The following is a 6,675-nucleotide window of genomic DNA, read 5'->3' on the forward strand; positions in this document are numbered from 1 at the left end:
ACAGTCTCAACCCTTTTTATTATGTCTTATTTTGAGACACTCTTGGTAAGTCATCCACCCTGGCCTTGAACTTGTGAACTTGAACTCCTGTGACTACCTCCTGAATCACTGGAATTACAGGCAGCTAGGCCACCATGCCTAGTTGAATTACCAAGAATTTGACAAAGGCAGAAAGGCAAAATGTGTTGTGATGGTCAATCAAATATCAAAAGGAGCACTTGGTAATGGGGTTTCCCAAAAGAAAGCAATGAACAAAAAATAACACTTCTTACTTGAGTTACAAGGTAGCTACTACATTCCTAGAAAATCCAAAGTATAGGAAAACTGCAAAAAAGCCTATTCATATATAAAACAGAACGGTTTCAGACTAAGTTTGAGGAGGTTTTCATCCATATCAGTGTCCAATATGACATCCAGAATCCATGCAGGATGTGGGACCACTTTGTCCTTTGTATTGCAGGAAAACGAATATCCACCCCACATGTACTCAGAGCCAGAAGTGACCTCATGAGCGAGACAACTAAAAGCATCTGCATGCTCCCAGATGGCCCTGGAGGAGCAGGGATGCCCACTGAGGACTTTTCTAGCAATTTCTAGTCTGCTGTGTCTTAGCACTTAGCACCCTGGAGCCTCACAAGACTGGATGAATAAGCAGTGTGTAACTTGTGTTATTCTGTATGTGAGCAAAGGGGCTCAGTGAGGTTCGGTGACTTCCCTCAGAGGACTGGGATTCAAAGGCAGGTGTTCCAGTTGTAATGCTAGCACTCTTGCCGCTTCTCTGTATGTTTTAGGTCTGCGCATGCTTTTCTAGTCAGACCACTGGGTTTGTTACACCTGTGTGGTAAGCTGGAGTTGGCTCAACTGGGAAAAGCCTAATACATCTGTGATCTAATTGCCAACACACGAAGCCTTCATGCTGGTGGTAGCAGAGCGGTATGTGAGTTCAGTGAATACTGAACAATTTGCACAATAGTAAGCGTATGAAAATGGAGAAAGATGCCTCTATTCATCAATTATATAGACGCCCCCATCTTTGCCCTTCCAGAAGAAAAATGTCTGTTTCTGTCAGCGGGTCTGTAGGGCAAAGACCTCAGCCTGCAAACCAGCCCAGATGTGCAGTGAGAGCAGTTACAAACCCCTTAGATGGCCCCAGAATCACTCACCTTCCCTACTCCACTGTGCCTCCAGGCCTTCTAGAACACACGAAGCAGCACAGCAGTATGTCTAAAAATAGGAGTGAGTGGGGCCTGCCTCTTCAGGTAGGAGAAAAGAATGTCAAAGAAAGCAGCTGGGACTAATGAACTCTCCATTAGCCATATTCCATTCTTTGAACTTGAGTCAAATGTCGGTCCCCATTAGGCAATTGGCTTTGACAAGAGCTGTGCTAATTACCACTTAGCAACCTTTAATTTCTGGGTAAAAGCAAGAGGAAAAAAACTAATGGATTTTTCATTTTCCAGAGAGAAAGGAATAAAATAATAGTAGTCTGTTAAAAAAACGTGTTAATTACAAGAATTATTAATGCACCTTTACTCACCAGATTGTTTAGCTGCTCAATTTCCTAATTAGCTGTTCAATTCATTTTCCTCCAGTTTGTCTCTCTCCATTTTCTTTGAGGGGGGAGACACTGGGGACTGAGCCCATCCCTCTGAGCTACACCTCAATCCTTTTTTTGTTTGTTTTAATTTTGAGACAGGGTCTTGTTAAGTTATTGAAGATCTTGCAAAATTGCTGAGGCTGGCCTCAAACATAGCGATCCTCCTGCCTCAGGCTTAACTGGGATTATAGGATTGCATCACCATGACAGTCTGGTTTTTCATTTTGAGACAAGGTCTTGCTAAATTGCCCAAACCGGCCTCCAACTTGTGATCCTCCTGCCTCAGCTTCCTGAGTGAGTGGCTGGGTATGCTAGAGTATTTTGGTTAGGTTTTTGCTTCTTGAAGTTTTGTAAGACTCTTGGACGTGATATATCCAAACACCCATCCACGGCTCGAGTTCTCTACACAGCTTATGTGCTGAGTCCTCCAACTTGTTTGAAAGCAAGAGGCTCGCTGCCTGCAGACACACTGCACCCCAGATTATGGAACTTCAAATTTGGCTATTTGCTTGAAGGAGATCAGACAACACTTGTGCAGTTCCAACAGAGTAATACAAAGAGACTGAATTGTCTTCGATGTTTTTCAATACCATGCTATAAGAACTGTCCCCCCAAAATTTCTAGCTTTTTCTCCAGCATATATTTTAATAAAACAAACACATGTATTTTTAATCACTTAAGTACATAATTAAGATGAAAAATGGTAGAAAGTGTGCCTAGCATGTAGAAAGCTAAAGGTTTAATCCCTAGCACCAAAAAAGAAAGAAAAAGCAAACTGGGAGGATAAGTTACCTTTTTGATTAGCTGTGGAAGTTGGAAATAGTGGGCTGAACTTTGCTTCTTCCTTTCTAGTCTAAAAACAAAAATTTCCTTCTGGTGTGATATAAATGATTTTTTCCTTTTCCAATTTGTTAAAAATGGAATCACTATTGCTGTGCAAGAGCCTACTGATGTTTAGATGTGGGTCATCTGCCAGGCATGGTGGCACATACCTGTTATCGTAGTGGCTTAGGAGGCTGAGGCAGGAGGATCGTGAGTTCAAACCCAGCCTCAGCAAAAGTGAGGTGCTAAGCAAGTCAGTGAGATCCTGTCTCTAAATAAATAAATAAAATAATAATAATAATGATAAAAACCATAATAGAGAAAGGGCTGGGGATGTGGCTCAGTGCTTAAACCTCCCTGGGTTCAATACAAAAAAAAAAAAATGTGGGTCATCCATCAGCAGGCGCTCTTCCACCCAGGTTTTGTTGTGTGGTACTAGAGATTAAACCCAGGGTGCTTTACTGCGAGCTACATCCCCTGCCCTGACTCTGTCTCACTAAGTTCCTTAGGGCCTCGCTAAATGCTGAGGCTGGCCTTGAACTTGTGATCCTCCTGTCTCAGCCTCCAAGCTGGAGGGATTACAGTTGTGTGCATCACTAAGCTGGGCTCAAATCAGGTTTTAAAGTATCTTTCCTGAGCTTACTGATCTGAGTGTATGAAAGCTGAACATTGTGAAGGAGTTCTGGGGGATACTTATCAACTTGGTTTTTCCTCAGAAGCTAAGGATCTATTCTGGTGCCAAATACCAGAAATAATAATGAGTAGTGAATTTGAAGCTATTTAGTTACCGATGACCCAGGACTGCACTGAACTACAGAAAGGTAACTTTAAGAGAAGCCTGCCAAAAACTTGATTTAACCTTAATTTATTAATCATAAGCATTTTAATCTAGTTTTAACATGCAGTCCATACCAGCAAGCATTTTACGAAGTTCCCTGTACTTGTTGGATTTCTTGATGGTACCATCAAGAGTCTCATCTCATTATTCTCAGATACTTAGTTAAAAGGTAAAAAAAATCCAGAGAACAGTGGCTCCTGTCTGTAATCCCAGCAACTTGGGAGGCTGAGGCAGGAGGATCATAAGTTTGAGGCCAGCCTCAGCAATTTAACAAGACTCTGAGCAACTTTGTAAGACCCTTTCTCAAAATAAAAAAATTAGAAGGGCTGGGGATGTAGCTCAGAGGTAAAACGCCTCTGGGTTCAATCCCTAATACCAAAAAATAAAAATAAAATAAAGAACTAGAAAAATTATTTTAAAAAATGATAAAAAATAACCAGTCTTAAGGATTGTGCAGCAGGAAGGGCTCCATTTGAAACTGGAAAACAATGAGTATGCTTTTCTTTTAGAAAAATCTTAAGAGACTAAGTTCTGGAGGTTAACTGGCCTTTGAGGCAGGCGTCTTCCACCAGAGCACTGACCCAATTATGGCTCTCTTGAAGCTGCTGTGCTTGGAAATGTAAAGGCTATTAAGTCTCTTCCCTCACATTAGACTTTATTCAGCTAGTAATTATGAATATGAGTACAGCTCTGTGGAAACAGAATGGAATGGTCAGCAGTCGTACTCGGAGAGTCTGCTCCCTAGTGTCCAGAGAACAGGATAATATTCCAGTGTCCTCCAGCCAGGCTTGGCTAGTTTTCGTAACATTAGGCCTCAGAAACTTTACAAACTCGGGGTGTGGATCTCTAAGCTTTGGAGTTTAGCATCTGGGGACCAGAGCCCAATCTGCACCTCCGACCTGCCGCCATGCCCTTCTTGAATAGTCTGCCGTACAGTTTAGCATTAAACCTTCACAGTGGACGTTTCCCTAGTCTACATCTCAAGAGTCATAAACAACATGTGGATCGGAGAGAGGATTTCTGGGCTACGAAGGAGAACTAACGTGGACCAGGGCTTCGAAACAGAGACTTGTTCACCCCTAACTTCACTGAGCAGAACGAGATTCTGCTCAGTCAGGACTTGGTTGCTCTGTGTTATGTCACAAGAAACAGAATTCAACCTCCTTTAATCATCATTCTCTGGAAACCACTGACGAGTAGGGAAACCAGTGTGATGGTCATACACAAAGCACATATTTGTCACTGAACAAAGCCTGACACGAGGCTGTGGAGGTCCAGTCTTATGACTCCAGGCACTAGAGCCAGGTGTGGTGGTCATGCCTGTCATCCCAGGCCAGCCTCAGCGACTCAGCAAGACCTGTCTCAAAATAGAAAATCAAAAGGGCTGAGGATGCAGCTCGGTGGTAAAAGCCCCTGGGTTCAATTCCCAGAAAAAGGAGAGGAGGGAGAGCGCAGAGGAGGGCAGGGGAGGGCAGGGGAGGGCAGGGGAGAGAGAAGAAGGAAAAGAGAAGTTGAGGCACCAGGCAGGCAGGGCAGCTGCGCAGCTTGATGCATCTGGTTTGAAATAACACTTTTATAAGTAGACATCTTTCCTCACAAAGCAAAAATGAAGCTATAATCCATGGGAAGAATTGTAACAAATTAATATTAACTCACTAATTAAAACTGGTCCATAACAGCAAATTTGAATTTAACTTTTATAAGCATGTCAGCATGATGTCTGTTTAATAGCATAACATTTATTTAAAAATTAATTTTAGTTAAAACATGAGGAATAATCATTTTGCTCTTGGAACACAATGTTAAAAATTTGCTTGTAAAGTTTGCGGTGTTGGGATGGAACCCGGGGCCTTCCTTGTGAGCACTTTGCCACTGAGCCACATCCCCACTTCCAGAAATATTTTTTTTAAATTAGACAATTCATATCAAAATAAACTGAAATAAGATGCTATTCGGAACTCTTAAATATGCGCCTTTAACTATTGTAAATCAAAGAAAGACAAGGACATAACTCTCAAGCACCAGAATGAAGGTGGGAAGGAAAACCCAATGACATGGAGTCCAGTCCAGCAAGAACCACCAAAATTATTTGTGTTTGTGTGTGTGTGTGTGTGTGTGTGTGTGTGTGTTACTAGGGATGAAACCCAGGGCCTTGAGTGTGCTAGGCAAGTGCTCTGCCACTAAGCTACATTCCCCCAGACATTTATTTTATTTTTTAAATTTTGAGACAGGGTCTCACCAAATTGCCTGGGTCAGCCTCGACCTTTTGATTCTCCTGCATCAGCCTACCAAGTTGCTGAGATTACAGACATGGGCAACTTGTCTGGCAAGAACCACCAAAATCTTTATCAAAAGTAGTCATCCAGCCTGGCACAGGCTGTAATCCCACACCTGTAATCCCAGCACCTCATGAGGCTGAGGCAGGAGAATTCCAAGTTCAAAGCCAGCCCCAACAACTTAGCAAGGCCCTAAGCAACTTAGAGAGGCTCTGTCTCTAAATAAAATATTAAAAAGGGCTGGGGATGTGGCTCAATGGTTGAGAGCCCCTGGATTCAATCTCGAGTACCAAAAAAAAAAAAAAAAAAAAGTATTTACTCAAGGAGTGGGAGGTGGGGACAAGGGCTGGAGAGCGATATTGATCAAATTATATTGTTATGTTGTATTCACGTTTGAATACATAGCAACTAATCCCATCATTATGTACAACTACAATGTACCAGTAAAAAATATGGAAAAAGAAGAAAAAAATGTTCACTTGGGTTGGGCTGCAAGGAAAGTTAGGAGGCCATTTTTCTTTATTTCTGCCACTTCCTGTATATGCTTTTAAAGAGAAGCAGATGACAAAAGAAAGAAAAATCAACCATCTGGCACTCTGTAATCCCAGCTAGTAGGGAGACTGAGGCAGGAGGATCACAAGATTGAGGCCAGCCTCAGCAACTTAATGAGACCTTGTCTCAAAATAAAAATAAAAAAAAAAGCCTGGGGATGTAGCTCAGGGGTAGAATGCCCAAGTTCAATCCCCAGTAACACATACATACACATACAGTATTCAGTTGGGGTTCTCAATTACTGCTTTAAATACTGTCAGTATTGGGTATCGTTGAAATTTTAAAAATACTTCTCTTTGCAGTACTGGAGATTGACACCAGGGGCGCTCTACCACTGAGCTACATCCCCAGTTCTCTTTTTGATTTTTTTCTTTAAATATTTTTGTAGTTTTTTGTAGGTGGACAGCATGTCTTTATTTCGTTTATTTATTTTTATGTGGTGCTGAGGATTGAACCCAGTGCCTCACATATGCTAGTGCATATGCTAGTGCCTCACTCTGCCACTGAGCTACAGCCCCAGCTCCCTCTTAAATTTTGAGACAAGGTCTTGCCAAGATGCCCAGGCTAACCTCCAACTTGCTATCTTTCTG

The sequence above is a fragment of the Sciurus carolinensis genome, chromosome 1 (genome assembly GCF_902686445.1).
Source record: "Sciurus carolinensis chromosome 1, mSciCar1.2, whole genome shotgun sequence".
Classification (NCBI taxonomy): domain Eukaryota; kingdom Metazoa; phylum Chordata; class Mammalia; order Rodentia; family Sciuridae; genus Sciurus; species Sciurus carolinensis.